The sequence below is a fragment of the Triturus cristatus genome, chromosome 8, assembly GCF_964204655.1.
Source record: "Triturus cristatus chromosome 8, aTriCri1.1, whole genome shotgun sequence".
NCBI classification, from domain to species: Eukaryota; Metazoa; Chordata; class Amphibia; order Caudata; family Salamandridae; genus Triturus; species Triturus cristatus.
Genome location: NC_140591.1, coordinates 268,433,390 through 268,453,653, shown reverse-complemented (window position 1 = coordinate 268,453,653; position 20,264 = coordinate 268,433,390). Strand labels below are relative to the sequence as shown.

The 20,264-nt window shown below is 39.9% G+C and overlaps 1 protein-coding gene across 1 annotated transcript in view; it reads left to right on the top strand.

Annotated features, from left to right (window-relative positions):
- The window catches only part of GUCY1A2 (guanylate cyclase 1 soluble subunit alpha 2), a 1,089,165-nt gene that overhangs the window by 42,906 nt on the left and 1,025,995 nt on the right, over positions 1–20,264 (top strand). The window lies entirely within an intron of this gene.

Below are 20,264 nucleotides of genomic sequence, written 5' to 3'. Positions count from 1 at the left end.
TCACAGAAGGAGAAACTCTGGGTTTGATAGCCCCACAGCACAGGCCATGAAAATGACCAGCGGTTCACATCTGGATGTCAGCCACTGTGATATGTAGATCAACCCCAGGGCCTTAGCCCTTCCCTTTATGATTCTCTTATCAGCCCCATCTCCTTCCTGAGATTACCCAGGCCCCTTTCCAGTGACTTCTCACTAAATTGAAAAGCACCCTTTGAAGTATATTGAAGAATATGGCTCCCCTTCCCTCCAGTGTGTCCCACCCAGTTCACAGGAATGCAGCAATCCACAAATCTGACTTGGGTTCCTTTACCTCCTCATGTTCCTCTGGTCAGATCAGGGTCCCCCACAATGGAACCCAGAATCTTTCATTTATTGTACCATTCACAGGCACACATACACCCATCACATGCACATACTACACACGCACTGCATAGCACTACATCTTCTATGCATCAAAGAAGACCACAATTCATGTGAAAGGCACACATGCATGATTCATGTTTGCCCATGACAACAAAAATATGCACTGGGCATCCAGACCTCATTGCAATTAGTGGCCCTCAGGGCAGGGGTACACGTCCATCATAATGTGAGGGACTTTTCCATCTGAACAAACAGCTCGCTTCTGTATCGCTTGTATATCTTTGGATTTAACAAAACTGCAATGTAGCAAAACAAATTTTTTGATATTCTACGTTGAGATACATTTCCGTATAAATAAATGTTAGCAAATATAAGTTACAAATACTTTTTAAAAAACTGGATAAATACTGTTAAACAATAAAAAATGATAAGTTAACAGATACATAGCAAACATACCATTAAATTAGGAGACTTATTTATAATCATGCTTTTAAAGTTAATGAATGTATACTGTGTTATGAATATAGAACCAGAAGGTGCAGTAATTTAAAATGAATAACATATTAATTTTAAAAAAAGAAATAGAGTCCCATATTCAGATAGATAAACACAAACAATGATACTTTTCCTTTGAAATAACTGTCCTTTTAAGCTGTTAATATGGGGATCAGATGACTAGTTGTGATTAGAACTAATTCAGATATAAAACATAGTGCCGATTATCTTTATTAGAACTTTTCATTGCCACTAAAGAAACAAAACGCGATACTTTAAACCTACTGGATTGGTGTCTTAGGAGTGAGGGATGGCACACACAATCATGCGCCATTGACTGCCCCTTTATATCTCCAGGGTGGATTCCATAGACACCCCCTCAAGAAGAAACTACAATAATGTCTCCCCTTTTCCACCACTAATCATCAAAGTTCAGTGACCTCTAACATGGTAATAGCACCGCTCCGGTAACTCAAACACACTATATGAACATGCTTCCTACACAGGCCACACTGCAATTCAACACCGAGCTCCCCCATTGCAGGGTGTGCTCCCCATATCATAGCAGGGTTCATTTTCTCACCAGGGGTTGTAATAACTGCATACATTACTTTGTAATACAATATTACTTTATTGTTTAAAATACAAAGTAAGCATTTTATTTTCTCACTAACTGCACATATACATGGGTCTCAGTGTCCAGCTTGATGATCAGTGTGCATTATCTTTGATAAACAGGCAATAAAGCAGTCAAACTCTTATGAAATGGTTTCCTTGAAAGAAAGGCTTTTGATGTCTGTTATTTCTGTCCACCCCAAGCAAAAGAGTGTATTATGTTACAGAAATTGCTCTGTTTTTATTCATGCGTTAAACGTAGAAGATTGTTGTAGTAGTGCTGATGCCAGAACTATAAATATATAGAAAGGGTTAGCTTCTCTATTTAATGCACAGTCAGAAAGCGAGGAGCAGAAGGAACAAATTGAAGCAAAAAGCGCCTGAATATCAATGATTAATCCCCAAACATTCACCCATCACTATGTGTGAAATTTGTGTATTCCTTGTGACCGGGAACAATTGTACAGTTACAAAAGCTGAGTGTGTTTGCATGCCAGCCTTGTTTAAAGGTCTTGACTTCTCATTTAGGATACTAATGTGTATATGTCGCTGATTTGAAAGTAGTTTCCATGTATTTCTTTTCTTGATTGAAATATTTCACCAATCCTTGCTGGTGACTCATATTAAACAATGATGACACACACTTGCGTTTAGAACCTATGCCTTATTACATTTCAGGAAAAGGCTCTATAGACCTGTATATGCAGAACTGAATTGGTTCCATACTATTACTTTTAAGCCAAATGGTAATGAAATACTGTACCACAGCTTGGTTGATGACAGCGGTGGGGCCGTGTAAGCGGGGATTCCGATGATGCCAAGGGAAAATTAAATAAATAATTATTTTCCATGGCATCGTCCCTCTGAATTTCCCCTTACACGGCCCACCCGCCCCACCGCTGTTACCTGCACGGACCGCGGCTGCTGTGCAACTAGGAGAACTAGATAAATCCTGGCTTGCCCTATAGCCAAATATAGGTATTCTTGGGGAATCTACATTATCTTTGGAGATCCTACTGCGTATAATTTGTCAACACAAAACCTACCATTTTGCACTTGCATATTTTGGTAGAAGTGAATGTGCACTGTGGCTACTTATGCTGCAGATGTCCTTTTCTGACATTTTTACGATGATTATGGGGTTTCTTAATTACATGAGAGCATGCAAATAAGGCAATCCCTGCTTCTTCTAATACACGTAATCATAGTATACGGACATAAGGATGTATTCGTCCATTGCATCTCCAGCACTGCATCAATGGGTTACCACCTCGCCATGGATACATCAAGGTCACCATTTCATTGCCAGCCTCTATTTCATCATAGCTAAGTAAATCACAAGAAATGATGTAAGCTAAATTGAATTGCATTACACAATCAATTTTTTTCAAATAACAAAAATTTAAATTAACATTTAACTGAAAGGTAACAAGAGTCCCTACCTAAAGTATATATTATTGAAAAATGAATATCAATGTTAACATACAATATTAATAATTTTAGTAATTTACTTTTTACAGTAAATCAAGTGGAACTTATGGAATTTGCACCCAAAATAAAAAGTTTAATATTATTTTTACTACTAAAAGTATTATTAACTTAACTGAAATGAATTGAAATGCTACTTGCTGATTACATTCTCTGTTTAATATTTTCTTTTTGATACATATTATTAAAAGCAATAGAGAAATAGAATTAGATTGGATTCATGAAAATAAATTAGATACATTATTACTATAACTGGAAAACATAAAAGGATCAGGGTTGGTGTTGGGCTTAGAAAAATAATATATAGACTTAAGTTAGAATTATGTAAAAGTTAACTAGAGGTTCGAATTTTGAAATGAATTCAAAGAGGGTAAAAATAGTATTTTTAGGATAAGTTTAAGAGAAAAAAAAACAATGGGGAGCTGTCAAAGGGTCTTGCTGATCATGCACGGTAACCAAAGTAGGTGCTTTTCGAACCTGGATAATCCTGGAGTTCGATTGGTAATCAAAGACAGGAAGAGCATAGGGCAGCTCTAAGCCAATGCATTATGCTTGATAAATTTGAGAGAGTAATGAAAGAGGTGCAAGAGCAGTACTTGATGAGGCCCTATTTGAAGCGAGACATCAATGCAACCTCCATAGCAAAGGTAATGGGCAGTCTGGATGCACAGTCACGCTTTAATGAGTGCGGCCCCTTCTTTTTCAGTGTTCCCAATTTACTGGAGACAACAGTTGCATTTTAGTGGAAGGCTCTTTTCCTGAAGCGCACACATTTCATATAGTGCATCTAGCTGCGTGCAGACACTGCTGGGAACAGGCAATTTTAACTTGCATTATAGTATAGTCAAAACATGAAAGCTTAAAGCTAGCACTGGTCTTCAATTCTTATTTAGTTGGAAAATCAGATTTTTTTCCCCAACTAGCTAAGCACCTGAAGTAGGTGCTATTAAAAACGGTGGCATACTGTTTAACGAAGATCCATCGGTAATCCTGTCTTAGAAAGAGTCAAGAAGAATTTATGATTAACCGCACGTTAAATTTCACCAAACTGAACTCACTGCTATTTGAGTTATTAATGTTTAGAATAGGCTTTAGCCAATTCTTTTTAATTGTGCTAAAGGTATGCATATGATATATTTGTAGGGGCTTTTAGCCAGCCATCTTCATTCATTGGCATGTTGCCTCATTCCCTTGTTTCTTCTGCTCAATACAGCATGCAGACTGGGGCAATAGGTCATCCCCACTTCTGTCACTGGCTAACTTCACTGTAAGTGAAGGCATTCTGCTTTTTTATAAGGAGTACACTCATATACAAAGTAGTTCCTTCAATGCCAGTGAATGCTATGACAATGTCGGAATTTTGAGACCCAAAAAATACTTTTGCTTCTAACAATTGTTTTTTAAAATATGCATGAGGGTTTAGTAGCACACTCAACAGTGAAGTTTTGCAAAAACCATGACAAAGCAAAACAAGCAATAAGAAAGTCAAAAGATTTTCAGCCAATGCTAGACTTCTTGGCTCGCACAGATTCATATATTCTGGCAGGTTATTGAAAAGTAATTGAAAGACTCTGAATATCAGTATGGAATTTATAGATAGTTTAGGAAGCATGCTAAGCATAATTGTTAGTTTATCATTCTTGTGAATTCCTGTTGCAACATGATTCTATCTTTGCAATACCAGAAAGAGTGATGAAGATATAACAGCACCACTTACCACACCAAAGCAAAGGAAATAAGGAAATATATACTGCTGGTAGTACATTATGGAAAAGAAATCCCCCTAAAATCATAGTTTTCATAACAAAGCACACATTCTCTAGGGCCCTATTAGTGCCAGTTGTACATTCTGAACACTTTGTTGATTTACCTCATGCTGAATTAGTGCAATGCTTCACACTGATTTAAATTGTGACATTTTCCAGATCATTGCAGTTTTAGACCAAATCTATTGTTTAAAGTCAACAATTCATCATACTGATCTACCCATTAAATCAATTTGAATTGTTGAAATAATCAATATTTTTGTTCAATTCTTTCAAAGAATCATTGACTTTACCATGGTTAATCAGTTTGTTTTTTAATGAACTGATTCGTTTTTGTGTTTTTTGTAGTTCAATTATCTATCTATCTATCTATCTATCTATCTATCTATCTATCTATCTATCTATCTATCTATCTATCTATCTATCTATCTATCTATCTATCTATCTATCTATCTATCTATCTATCTATCTATCTATCTATCTATCTATCTATCTATCTATCTATCCATCTATTTATCTATCAAACATTTTTAAAACAATTTTTTTTACAAAAAATATATTCTTTGAAGTTAAAAATATAAACAAATAAAATAACATAAAATAAAACAAATAATACAAAACAATATATTTAACCAATATTAGGATATGTTTTGAAGTCTTGGAATATTAGAAATACTATTCCCACTTCGGGTTATGCAGCAGTAGGGATACATTAGGGCATCGGGAGGAGTTATATCTACTATTCCCACTCCAAACAGTGCAACAGTAGGAAAAGTGTTGGACTTTAGAAGGGATAAATTGACTATTTCCACTTCAAACAATACAGTAGTAGTGAAAATTTGAGGCTTTGTAGGGGTTAAATATGAAATTCCTACTCCAGTCAACACAACAATAGAGAAAACATATGACTTTGGAAGGGTTAGATTTACTAATCCTACTCCATTCTATGCACAAGTAGGTAGGGAAAGCGTTGGACTTGGGAAGAGTTACATTTATTATTCCCACTGCAGTCTAAGCAACCGCTGGGAAAGTGTTAGACTTTGGAAAAGTTAAATCTACTATTCCCACTCTAAACAGCACAATAGTAGGGAAAGCCTGGGACTTTGGAGGGGATACATTTAATATTCCCACTCCAAATAGCGCACAGTAGGGAAAGTTTTGACCTTCAGAGGGGTTACATTCCCTATTCCCACTCCAAACAGGGCAGCAGTAGGGAAAGTGTTGGACTTCGGAGAGATTACATTTTCTATTTCTACTCCAGTCTATGCAACAGTAGAGAAAGAGTTAAAGATCAGAGGGATCAAATTTACTATTTCCACACCAGTCTGATCAATAGTCAGAAAAGCGTTAGATTTTGGAGGGGTTACATTTATTTTTCCCACTCCAGTCTAAGCAACAATAGGGAAAATGATGGACTTCGAAGGCATTAAATTTACTATTCCCACACCAAACAACACAACAGTAGGGAAAGTGGTGGAGTTTGGAAGGGTTAGATTTTCCATTCCCACTCCAAATAGTGCAATAATAGAGAAATTGTTGGGCTTTGAGGGGTAAGATTTACTACTCCCACTTCAGTCTGTGCAACAGTAGAGAAAGCATTGGACTTTGAAGAGGTCAAATTTACTAATTCCACTATAGTCTATATTTCTGATTTAGTGTGAGATTTTTCTTGTGTTGTGCCAAATTGCCAGAGAGTTGAGCACTTGTTAATTTGGGGTTTGTTTGTGTTTCACCCTGATAAGAATTCTGGTTGGTACTTGAGTGGGGCATCACCTCCTTCAACCAGTAAATACATTTCCTACAAGTGGTAGAGCACACAAAGTCCTAAAAGTCAACAAAAACAGGTTGAAAAATAGGAGGGGGTGAAGGCAAACAGTTTGGGGGTGGCCATGCAGGGAGAGCCAAGTCCAACAATGGCCTCTCTTCTGTTTTCAAATTTAAAAAAAAAAACACCTGACCTCTTGCTACCCATCACCACCACCACACGCTGTACCCTCACCTTCAGATGCTGTGTTCCCTGTTTTCCAGATCTGCTCTAACATTCTATCAAAAAGCCCTGCCAAGCAACCTGGAATTCCTTTATGATGCACCTGATGAGCACGAGCTATCATTTAAACAGGTACTAACGCATTATGTTTAATAGGCAGGGAACTGGCTACAAAGCAGCACTACAACAGCACTCAAATGAGCTCCAAGTATACAGCAAAGCATAATAAGTTTTGCATTAAAGCAAAATGCATGGATATGTTTACCAAGTAGAAAAAGACCATAATGCATTGTGGTATCAAAATATAGGCAACTGAATTCTGTAATTGTGATTTCAGAAGCGAACTGTGACAAATACAACTTCAAGGTTCACAATGCAATCAGAGGTTAGATGGATTGTGAGAGAAAGAGGACTACTACCCGGGGTGGGTTGAACACCACCACAAGTAATAATGTATTTCTCAGGTCCATAAATGGTTTCAGTAATTTAAACATGAGCTCAACCCTTGGAAGGTATGGCACAGAGCACCCCTGCTTAACCTAAAAAAAAGTGTGTAAAGCAATTAGAAGTAGCAAAACAGTTTAAAAAAAGTTAGAAAAACTTCACAATAATAATACCACTCCAATATATAAAAATAGAGAATTTTTTAATAAACAAAATGACAAAAGTATAATAATGGGAACCTAAGATATGATTTTTTAAATTTTTTTAATGAAACTAGTGGCAAATATCAGTCAGTGCCAACCCCGGTCAACAGGTTGCAGCAGACCAGAACCTATGCAAGGTTTGTTGCTGACTGTAATGTAGTTCGGGTAGGTATCCCACCAAATAGGTTAGAGGTAGGAGGTTTTACCTTGGGACTTAGTCTTTTTTCTGGAAGTCAAAGCTCTTCAGTGAAGCTAGGCAGCACAACATCGGATATGTGTTGGACAAGTCCCAGGTGAAGCCATTGGTTTAGGTAGGAAAATGTGAAATTCACAACCGGGGAAGTCCTCTTGCTAATGACTCTTTCAGTGCCTTCGTCCAGTCATATTTTCTACATTCAGACTTTGTCACTTTTGTTGGAGCTCGGATTCCTCCAGCGGGGCAAGGCTGCAAGCTGGTGCTCCACTGGAGGTTGGATGCCTTCTCCACAAGGTCCAGTTGAAATGGTTTTGCTGCTGCAGGAAACCTCAGAGTGGGAGAAACCTGAATCTTTAGCCCAGCAGTAACCCACCTTGGCTGATTTGTTCTGGTCCAAAGGAAGTCTATGGAGCCAAAGGGTTTCTAAGTCACATATTTTTAAAGATGTTAGGAGGAGTATACCCAGGCCCAGAACCTTAGGGATAACACTTTTGGGTCAAAATTCACTTCAGCAGAAGCCAACAGCAGGGGTCAGCGCAGGTCCAACTCGAATTGGTAAGCTGGGCCCCTTAGGAAAAATAATTCTTGCAGCTTGTTGTGTCCCTTTTGCCTAACAGGAGGTCACCTGCTTTTGCAGCAGTTCCTGTGTGATCTGCTGCAAACAATCCCACACGTCCCCTTTCTGCCTCAGTCCAAGATAGTGAAACCCTTCTCCCCTGAGGTGTGGCTAGAGAAACCCTCTTCTCTGGTCACCTAAACCCAGTTCGATCTGTAGGTCCTTCCCCACTGTGCTTGGAGCCTGCCTGACAGGGGGAACAAAGGAAGGGTCTGCTCAGGTGTGAGCTAACAATGATAGGTCTGAAGTCAAGTTTAGACTGTCACTGCAGTGGATGGCACAGTAAGTGCTGCAGTCCACTACTTAAGTTTAACTTACAGGCCCTGGGTACAGTTTGTATCATATCCCAGGGGTGCATATGCCAATTAGGAGTATAAACAACTTCAACATGTTTTAGGTGTCAGCGCACATGCATTGGAGCCTAGTTAGCAAATTTTCAGTGCACAAAGTCAAAAGCCGAGCATCATCAATCCGCACAAAATGTAGCTGACGATGCTAAAAATTGTATTTTCATACAGATTGCGTGCCTTCTAATGTCAAGGTATACACTTGAGAACCATTGATGCTTGTGGGATGTTTGCTGGAGCACATGTACAAAAAGGATTTACAAGGTTTTTAGTCAATGACAAAGTTACATGTTTCCTAAAATTTTGGCATGCAGCACCCACATAGCCTACAGCTATTAAAAAAAACATGCAAAAGTGGACTTGGAACCAATCTTATTTTCAAGATCTGACCTCCCTGCCAGTTTACCAATAAATATATACGACGGCATAGTCCTATATTTATTGGTAAATTTAGTGAAAGGTAATGATGCCTCTTGTTACTGAAACATGGTATGATTTTATGTTAAATAAAGACTGATTGATCCAAGGTAAGTATGTTAACTTTCTCTTTCAGTGATTTCTGATATATGTTTATGCATTAATTTATATTGTCTGACTTCATTACAAGGTTGTAATATTGTGAGGTAGGACTGCATAAGATGGTTTCACTCTGGGGCCCTGTTACAAAGAATATATCTCGTCATCCCGCAGTCTTTTTCCCCACAGGGAATCACAACGCGGTCGTTACAACAACCGCGTTGTGATTCCGCATACCATTACTCGGCAAGTCGGAACAACGACTTGCCGAGGGGGGGCGCTGGATGTTGGAATATTATAATTTACTATTGCAACTCCAGTCTGTGCGGACACTAGGGAAGGTGTTGGATTTTAAACCCAACACCTTCTCCCCCCTCCGCAAGTCGCTGGTCCGACATGCGGAGTAATGGTATGCGGAATCACAACGCGGTCGTTGTAGCGACCGCGTTGTGATTCCCTGCGGGAAAAAAGTTTCGTGGTAAACGTTGTTTACCATTACAAAAAGTGCTCATGGGTGCAATGGCCGTTTGAACCTGCTTCCTCCTAACCCAGAGCACTTTAGTATTATTGAAGGGACTGCTGATTCTTGTTCTGGGCCTTTTGTAATACAGATAGGTGCCCACACACATGTAAATGAGGAAACACTTTGCCTTTGCCCCAGTGCCCTATTATACATGTGGGCGCAGAGGCATTGAAGTGTCAGAAGGCTACTTGACAGTGTGCCACACAGAAGTGGGGCATGGGGAAGGAGGCAGGGGAGAAAGAGAGACCCTCCAGGCACCTTCCTCACCCAAAGGAGGCTGGTCTGCCTCCAGCGAAAATGGAAGCTGTGGTTTCAAACTGCTTCCTTGTCTTTCACTAAAGCTCTTTCCTCAGTGCAGGTGTCAAACATTTCCATGCATTTTGCAGTTGATTAAAATATGGCCCTACTATGATGACATTTTATTCATTTGAGATTCAATTAAGAGCATCATGTTCAATTAGAATCAAGCGCTGCACTGTATATCTAATAATTAGATATTAAACCCTGGAGGAATAATACAATGATTATTAAGGCCAGGTGCAAATTGAAATCAGATCTCTGCCAAACATGCGAAGGGCGGATTTTGCAAGAGCAAATGATATGCGAGCTGTGCGACAGCAGAGCCAGAGGTTACCGTGGAATGAGTTAAATGTGAGCAGATGGTGTTAGGTTGAAGGCTAATGTAACGAAAATAATTCATAATAAATGATTCGTATTTTACTTCTGGCCATAGCCATGTTTCTATTCATTGGGTTGGTGAGTACTCATTTAGAGTCAGGCAGAACTTCAGCATGCTGATGGTGGAGACTACTCTGTCTCCGCTGCTAACAAATAGCTCCAGCGGCCCAAAAAGTAACATCTGTTGGAGGTTTTGCCATTTGTTCCCCTGCCCCATTTTATATGGCTGAAAAATTGCAAATTTTCAATGGCCATCACCGCCAGGTGAAACCTGAGGGTAAGGGGCCGTGAAAAGTGGATGGAAAAAAACTTAAATTGCGAGAGGGTAATAGCTTATTATCACATTTAAAAAACAAATTTACATACGGCTCTAGTCTTGTTGACGGAGGCATCCGTCAAACTTTGAATGCTGTGACGGTGGTTCCTGGAAATGCAAGAGATGTCCGCTGGGCCGGTAAAGTATGCTCGGCATGGCAGGAGTAAATTTTGCAGGAACTGCTGTGACGGTGGCTCCTGGAAATGCAAGAGATGTCCGCTGGGCCGGTAGAGTATGCTCGGCATGGCAGGAGTAAATTTAGCAGGAACTGCTGTGACGGTGGTTCCTGGAAATGCAAGAGATGTCCGCTGGGCCGGTAGAGTATGCTCGGCATGGCAGGAGGAAATTACTTCACCTTGGCGACAGTATACATTCGCTTAACTCTAAATCAGGCCCTAAGTCTGTCTTATAAGTAAATATTCAATAATGCATGCAATAGTACCCTGGTCATGCATGTTGTACAAACATAGTTGATGGCAAAGTATGTTTCTTTGCATGCTTTTTTTTTAGATATTAAACATTGTCACTTGCACTGTCCCTTAGTTTGAAATCTCAAAATCATTCAGAGACAGTACAGAATTCAGTTTCTTCAGTGGTGTCACTTCATTACAATCTTCAAGTAGCGAAGGTGGCATAACATGCAATTTGACCCCAATGTTATTACAGGATGTGGCATTTATCAATTTCTGATGCTGATTATGGACAACTGCACCTTTTAAACTTGAGGATGTAGAACTGGAATAAACAGGGTGGAGGAAGTAAGACGTTTCAAAAAGTGGCAAAAGCAAAGGAGGTACAACTTTCAAACTATCTGTGACATCATTATGTTTAGGGCTGTATACTCTGTTCAATCAATCAATCAATCAGAAAGCTTTATTCGGTAAGGAATTTACAAACCATAAAAGCATTTACAATTTTACATTAGACATTGGTACTGTACATTTATGATATATAAAAGAAGACATAAATTAAAAGAAAAATTTTGTTTAAAAATGTCCAGTTATACCAGTAGAATAATAATATGTGCAAAATAGCAATCCTGTATAGATAAATGATCAATTAGTTATCAGTTTTTCTTTACTTAATCAAATTTTATACATATTGTGTCATTTTAGGGCGGAAAAAGAAAAATAGCCCCCGCCAGCAAAATTAGGATGCATTGGGGGATATTCCCAGTTCATCGTAGGGTATTTTGTTTTTAGTAAAATCCGCCTTAGCGTCATTTATCTATTGCTTTTTATGGTTTAATTGAGTAAAAATATGCGTATTTCAATTTTTTGTCATATGATAGAAAAGAAGACCATAAAAGCTTATAAATTCATTAAGATCTGTCTTACAATTTTTAGTTACCATATTTCTAGAAACATTATGGAAGAACATTTTTACAACAATGCAAGTCTAAAAAGTGTTGAAAAATCAAAAGAAAGACATCACAGTTATACCATACATTTCTTGATTAAAAACTCTTCACTCGAAGTAGTTTATATATGATGCAGAGTATTAACAATCATATTCTAGTTTTCAGTATGTGTGAACAACGTTAAGGGAAACGCTCTATTGTTACTAAGAGTGGGATCCAGATCTAGTTGATTCCGGCGCTTAATTATGTTCTTTAAGAAAGAGGCGACGTTTATAATTATGGAATCATTATCAAGAAATTGGAGGGTCATGTAGGTGGGGCGACATTGTCGAATGCCCCATATTTTTAAAATTGGGACTATCCACTTTTTTCTCAGATCATTATAAAATTTACAAAACAAATTGACATGCATTGTTGATTGTGGGGATAGATTGTCACAAGGTTAGGTAGGTACATTTTTAGACCAATCATTGATCGTTGGAAAGGTAACCAACCTATGAAAAATGTTCAACCTAAAACGAGTGAGGACGAGTCTATCGTAGCCCTTTGTAGAGTTTTGAAGGTACGGTTGCATACTCAAGGAGGAAGTTATCATGAGATTAGAGAGGACAGTGGGTTTTGTTACCTCGTTCACAAATCTCAACTTTTCCATGTGATGCAAACACAATTTCTTAAATTTTTTGCGTGGGATACCGGAAATTGAATCTGGGTGGTAAAAATATTCAGGTTTTCCTATGTCAGTCATGAAGTCCCTTATGTATCTTATCCATTCTATATCTAGAGAATGGTCCAGCTTTAGAGCATCCTGCAACACTAACTGATTAAGTTTATTGCTCTGTGACTTCCAAATACGGTGCCACAGAATTGGTGGCTGTATTTTTATGATGTCTGTTACATAGGGAACTCCTAACTCGGCGTGGCAAACATATGTAGAAGTGGAACCCGGCACGGGTAATAAGTATCTAAGAAATGCGTTTTCCACTTTCTGTAACACAGATATATTGCAGTGACCCCATATCCCTGCCCCATACAGTGCTACACTTGTGCACTTAGCATTATAGATCTTTATTAATTCTGTTGGCGATCTTTTACCTAATTTTTGCGAGAAGTTGACAAGGGCTGAAGTAGATCTCATAAAAAGAAGTTTTCTGGTGTTGATTGCTTGGCCCCATGTGCCCTTATCATCTATTAATATACCTAGATATGGGTAGGTAGCGGTATTTGCCAGTTTGCTCCCATTTAAAAATAGATCCATCCTTTTCTTGCCACTTTTTCCACAATTCATCACATATGTTTTTTTGACATTTATCTTTAGGTCGATATCTTGCATGAAAGTGTTATAAGACTCTAATGCCCTCTGCAGTGCCATTGGGGCCCTTGCCATAATTACGGCATCATCCGCATAAAGTAATGCAGGTATGTATCTATTTCCCGAGTTCAATTGCAGTTGGGGAGCGTCCTGGCTTCCCTCCAATAAGTCCTTTTCAAGGCCATTTGTGTATAAAGTGAACAAAAACGGGGCCAGGACGCACCCCTGTCTAACCCCTCTTCTCACTTGAAATGACGGGGTACATTCGCCCTTAGGGCCAAACCGTACACAGGCTGTAGCATTACTATAGAGGGCTTTCAAAAAATCTAGTAGGGGTGCCTCTATCTCCATTTCTTTTAGTATGCTCCATAGTTTCTCATGGGAAACACAATCGAAGGCTGCGGAGAGGTCTACGAATGCCAAATGCAGTTTCTCCCTCCGTGCCTTCGTGTATTTTCCCATTAATATGGCCAGGTTAAGGCCCTGATCAATTTTGCTCAAGCCCTCCCTAAAGCCGGACTGTAGGTCCGAGAGTATGTCCTTTTCTTTTGCCCAGGTTTGTAGCCGGGATAAAAGTATCCTTCCTGCTACCTTGCCCAATGAATCTAATAGGGAAATTGGTCTGTAGCAGGAAGGATCCTGCCTATCACCTTTTTTATAGATAGGAACCATAATGGACTCAGTCCAACTTTTAATTAAGCCCATCGAAGAGGCTGCATTTAGGACGCGCGTTAATAATGGAGCCCAAAGGTCGGTATTTTACTTGTAGATATCAACAGGGACCCCATCGGGCCCAGGGGCTTTACAACCTTTACTTTCATTTAGTGCTGATAGCACTTCCTTTAATGAAAAAAATACCTTGATCGGGTAGGTCGGTCTAACTTCTGGAAGAGAGGATATTGAATCTTTCCTAGTTATAGTCACCTTGGGATATCCCAAAATTTTAGTAAAGTGGCTCACCCACTAATGTTCATCGATCGTTACTTCCCTTGATGGTAAGTCTTCGGGACAGAGAAGAGGAGATCTGACTACTTTCCAGAAAGCCTTACTGTCTTTTTGGATGCTGGCCCTATGCATGTCATCCCAAAGGGAGTTTTTTAATGCCCTTTTTCTTAATTTGATGGCCTGGTTATATGATTGCCTGGCTTGTTGAATGACAGATCTATCTGTTTCAGTGTTATGAATGGCTTTTTTAAGTACACGATGGGCTTTTGTACAGTTGGAATCAAACCACCTAAATTTCTTATGGCCCCCCCCCTTTTTGTCTCTACTTTCAGGCTGTTTTTTATTGTTGCCGTAATATTTAGGAAACTTTCTAGAACCAGCTCATGAGAAGTGTTTATGTTTAAACACTTCGTGATTGGATCCAGAGCTTTACCCACCACTACGTGTGTTATTTTATCTGTGTCTATCATTTCCCATTTCAATGAGTAACCGTTTGTTCTGTCAATATCCAAATTAGTGCAAATATGATTTGAATTATTAATCCTGTTCTTATTTTGTTCTTTAAAATTTTTACTTGAGATTGTTACTGTTTGAGGAAAGTGATCGCTTATAGCTATCCTATGCTTTTTAAATTTCAATACGCTACTTAGGAGATGGTTTGAGACTTAGATAAAATCTATGATAGAACTCAAGCCTCTACCATTAAACGTTTGTGAGAAGGGGACATGAGGTGATACTATTTCATTTGCAAATGCCAGATCCAGCATAAAGATATTCTCATTTAGGGCATTACCATAAGTATTGTGTGGAAAATGCGTTTGATTGCATGTTTCTTCATCCCTCAGGCCACACGTCGGATTGTAATTATGAGGGCATAAATTGATATTAAAGTCTCTGCCCCATACGATCTGTGTATTTCCGGAGCTATGGATCTAGATATTGTGCAGAACGTGTCTTAGATGGTTCATTTTATCTACCTCTTTATCCTTAACAATATTATTATAAAAGTGCACAACCGTTAAGGAATTTTTACTATCCTTAGATAAGACTAGGATTTGATCATTAGGATCGGATATTTCAAGCTTAATTTTATTTATAGACAGCAGGTTTGAGACATAAATACATAAACCTGCCATTGGTCTCCCATGGTTAGATGGGCTAGCTGAAGTATGATATGTTTTGAATCCGTCAATATGTATTTCCTTTCGGGTCCAAGTCTCCTGGAGAGAAAGGATATCTGTTTTTCTAATAAAATCCAGGAAAAAATCATTGTGGAGTTTGGAAGATAGCCCCGCTATATTCCAGAAAGTGAGATTTACCTGCCCCTCGTTATCCAGAGGAAATAGAGGTGACTGGGGCTCTGATTCAATTATCACTGGCTCATATAAAGTGACATTTAGATCCTCATCGCTGTTATGTTAAACTAAGTTCCTCGGATTGAGCTATTTTATATGGCCTCTGCCCATTCAGGCTATTACCTTGAGTTTCTTGTGGATCCTCTGGATCAGATGTCACCTTTTGATGTAGTCAATCCAGTTCCTCAAGTGATGAGAATACACTAAAGCGGTTACTTACTGGGATAGTGTATATTGACCTGGTCATATTCTGTGGCTGAGTTAGAGTCTCTATCTGATAAGATGAACGATAAAAATAGCCCAAGGGAAGAATATTAATCCCATCTTCGATCTTATTGCTACCCACAGTCCCTCTGTTCATGCAACTGATTCAGAACTTCCTATCTTCTGTACGTCGTGTGCCATGGCCTTGTGGCCTTGTGTACTGCCAGTAAGGAAATACTGCCAGTGGAACAAGCCACCAAGGTTCCATCGTAGTGACTGCAAGTACTTTGCTAGGAGCAAAGCCGACTCCCCACTCCCCCCTCCACCCCAACCAGAACTTGATTAGTTATTTTCTGGTCTAAATGTTGGTGTTGTGTACAGGTGGCACTGGTGAGGTGCAGAGGGGAGGGGATCCCTGGAGAACGTGCCAATTCCTAGGAGAAGGCTACAAGGCCCATCTTGGCCGGCCCCATCATGCAGCGATGCCCTGTAGGGTGCTGTGGTACCCACCAGTGGTCCACTGCCTCTCTGCAGGAGCGACACTGAGGTAAAATTAAGCATACTGCCCACGTAGGCAGAGAGAATGTTACCACTGTGCCACCCACGTGGGACATGTTACTCTCTGCCGGTCCAGCGTATGGAATGGAGCTGCAGTAGCCATAAAATCACAGGAGTTGCAAAGCTCTCAACTAGTGTTGAGGGCACCAACATAGAAGTAGCCATTGCATTTGTAACCACGAGCTACTTCTAATTGACTCTCTTGAGCTCTTCGAAGGGAATCGGTGGGCATAGACCATCAAACCCTATAGGATTTCGAACAATAAGTCTTGCACGGGGAGTCTCGTAACAGGAAGGAAGCACAGTCCACTAAAATAAATGAATCCGGTTTTAGTGGTAACAGGTAAACGGTGTGGACGTCCTAGTCAGGTTCTCACCTCCATGCAGATTTCCTTTTTAGAATAAAATGCATTAACCCCTAATAATTTATTTGTAGATAAATAGATATGGTATATAACTTGTGGTAGCTAAGGAATAACGCTGTCCATTATCCACCATAAAGATTTGAGATGGCATTCTGGCAGTATGTATGCACTTTACAAATTATAAGGGAGAAAAGTGGGGGTTGGGTGCTCCATGAAAAGCAAATTCGCAGTGGAGAGTTAAATTTGAGATTTATTTTCATATTTGTATCCAAGTTCATACAGCCGTCTATACAGTTCATCGGCAATGAAAAGATCCTATTAAAATAGCGGACATGTTACGCTATGAGGGAGTATAATTTCTAATTGAGAGTAATGACCCTCTTAACACATTATCATGTCTTATCATTCACATTACATATCATGACATACGTAGAAATCCTTTCTAAAATGCAAATTACATTTGGCAGTATACTAACGAAGTCCGATTTAAATTCAAAGTCGATATGCGGACTTGGAAATGCAATCTTCAAATGATAAACACATGTCGGTTGTTTCTATAAGTTACTTTATTGATATACGCTTTAAAATGTTATATGAACATACTTGGAAAAAAATATCACAATATATCCCTATGATAGACTCCTAACGCATCACTAGGACTGTTCGTTTGTATGTGTCTCCAACCTTCTCTTTTTCTCTACATAATTTTGAATAGCTCCTAGAAGTAACGATGCGTTAAAGAGCGCAACTCATTGCGCTAAACATCAGTCTAAATTTTAATCTGTTTTTTAACAAATTGTGTTGTTTAGCTTTCAGAAAATCAAAATTAGCTTTATTTTCGTTCATTGAAGTCAAAAATTTACCAAACAATTACAAAGGTGTCAAGTATAATGCAGCCATACGAAACAGTATATTTTCTGACAGGTGCCGGAAGGAAAACGATGGCACGTACAACTATCAAAGGTGGATTTTATTTCAAAATATGAGCGTTGTCTTAGCTGGCAGTAATGGAGTATCTCTAATGAAGTATATATGATTGGTGCATCTAAAAACTGTATGGCGCATATTTACAAGCCCCGAAGGCCACCGGAGCGTCACTTTTTTTGAGTCATTGGCGTTGCGCCATTCCCCATATTTACAAGGTGGCGCTAAGCCACTTAACATGGCTTAACACCACCTTGTAAATATCCCCCTTTTCGCAGCAGTGTGCTGCAGCAAAGGGGAGGGCAATGGGCTTTGCATTGGGTGTTCCACCGCAACACCCATTGCTTATTGATGGTGCCCCAGATTTACACTGCTGGGGCAGCGCCAAAAACTAAAGCCAGGTAGTACCTGGCCTTAGAATGGTGTTACGAGGAGAAATTAATAATTTCTCCTCGTTTTTTTATCTTTCAATGTGTGCCGCTATGTGTGCTCCATTCTGCAGCACACATAGAAACAGCAAATCGCCATCATTGATTATGTGCACAAAGGTATGCCTTCCTGCACATAAATGATCGGTCATGCAGGCCAGGCATCCCTGCAACATGGCGCAAGGGTGCCTATGCTGGCGCTAGGATGCTGTTTTAGCACCAGCGCAATGGGAAACACTGGGTACGCTGTATTTTTGTAAATACGGCACGTCCCTGCATTTTCAAAATGTCGGTGCGCGGCGTTGTCAAATTTGGCGTAACACCATGCTCCAGTATTTTCTTGTAAATATCACCCCTTTGTGTTCCTGGTTAGCGAATAAGATGTCTCTATGCAGGTATCTCGTTCATCTTCCTCACACTGGTCGTTTTTTTGTTATGGTTCATTTCACTCTGGAGACAGGGAACTCTAAAAAGAAGTAATTTATTTGAGCTCTACCTGCTATTACTACACAAGGACAGACCTCAGGAAACATGGTACTTCTTCCCTGGGCTGACCACCAGCAGCGGTGTTTTATTTCTCATGTGAGTTTCCTCTTAGTACACAGTTTGTTGTGCTTCAGCAGGGCCCCACGAGGGTCCCATGAGGCCACATAGTTTAGGTTTAGCCTGGTTTTAGCCAGTGCAGGGCAGGCCTTGTGTTTTGTGGGTCTCATGGTCTTCAAGTAGACCTACTTTAATGCATGAAGACTCTATACTTCCCTTTCTGACCTCAGCGGATGCGTGGAAAGTGAAGTTCAGGAGCCCATACTGGGCAGTTCACTAGGTTTCATGGTTTGGATGCCCACTCTTGTGGGTGGTACATCTTGTTCTTCCAGCCGTTATTTTTTATATGGTTTTTGCCCTCTCTCAGGGGATTTTGGTTCTGTTTGCCAGAAGATTGTCTGTCCCACGTCGGCCTGTTGGCCTAGTGGCCCCAAACGTCTTCTTGGATCTCAGGTTTTGGGACTCGGCTTCTACTATTTCTAGCTGTTTTGCTGACATGCTCTTGGTTTGGTTGTTTTGAGACCGGTCAGCTTTTGGGCTTTTCTTCCCTTCATCTTATGTTGCTTGTTGGGAGGCCAAAGCAGCTGCTACTTGAGAGGGTTCCCCTTGTCCTTTTCTTGATGGGGTTTCATAGGTTTTTCTGCCAACCTCCCTCTAGTCTGTGTTCCGGGAGATTCCTTTGAGGGTTTTGTCCTTCTGTTCTTGTTGGGGACCTGTCTTCTTCATGCAGGCCTTCGTAGCTCTTGTGACACAGTGGAGGACTAGCGTGCTTGCTGCATCCTCAAAGAGGATGGATAGGGATGAGGAGGACAAACCAGGTAGTCATAGGCTAATTTCTTATCAATCACTTCATCAATCAGTAGAATTGTAGAGCGCTTCTTGACACTGGTGAGGTTACCCAGGCGCAGTTATCTTCATTTACCCTCATTGAGGAAGGACTCGGAGGAGGCATACTAAGACCTTGACAAATGAGATTTACCCATAAATGATCTAGCCATTTAAAGCTCTGGGCAGAAGAAACATGTAAAGTGCATAATGTGAAGTCATAGAAAAAGAAGCCAGAGAGGCGGTCTCATGTTTTCTTTCGTATGTGCACAGATGAGAGACCCTGGCTGCTTTTTTGCATGCTTTATTAGGAGCCCTAAATGGATATCAAATAAAGACATTTCCTGATAGAATAAATGCAGAACAATCTGCTCCTGGTTGCTAATTATGCGCCATGCACATGTTTCCAAGGTAACCACATACTTTGGGCTACTAAAGAGAATTATTTCTGTAACTTTACTGTACAAATCTGGATGAGACGCATTTATTGCAAGGTGTTGCTATCTCTCTGATAAGACTACTTCTGCAACGTAAGGCAATAGCAACACCTGCTCTTTACAGCGCTACGGTGGCACAAAACTTTGCAGGAGGCACTTTATTTAAATGAGCTATCGTTGCTTTCCTATTTACAAATCTCAGTGAGGTTACGCACCACTGTGATTGTTTCTGCAAACCAGGAATCCAGACGGAAAACTCAGTGAGATGAACGCAGGTGACTGATAAGTGTGGTGCTCAGAAGATGACGAGTTCCGATGATAAGTGCAGCAATGCATTTTGCCAATTTCCTACTAATGCCTGCAAAGGAACGTGCCTGGGGCAAGACAGCGCGAAAGCCAAAGGAATTGGTACAGAAACAGATTTCCTAAATAAAATGCAATCTGCCTTTGACTCAAAT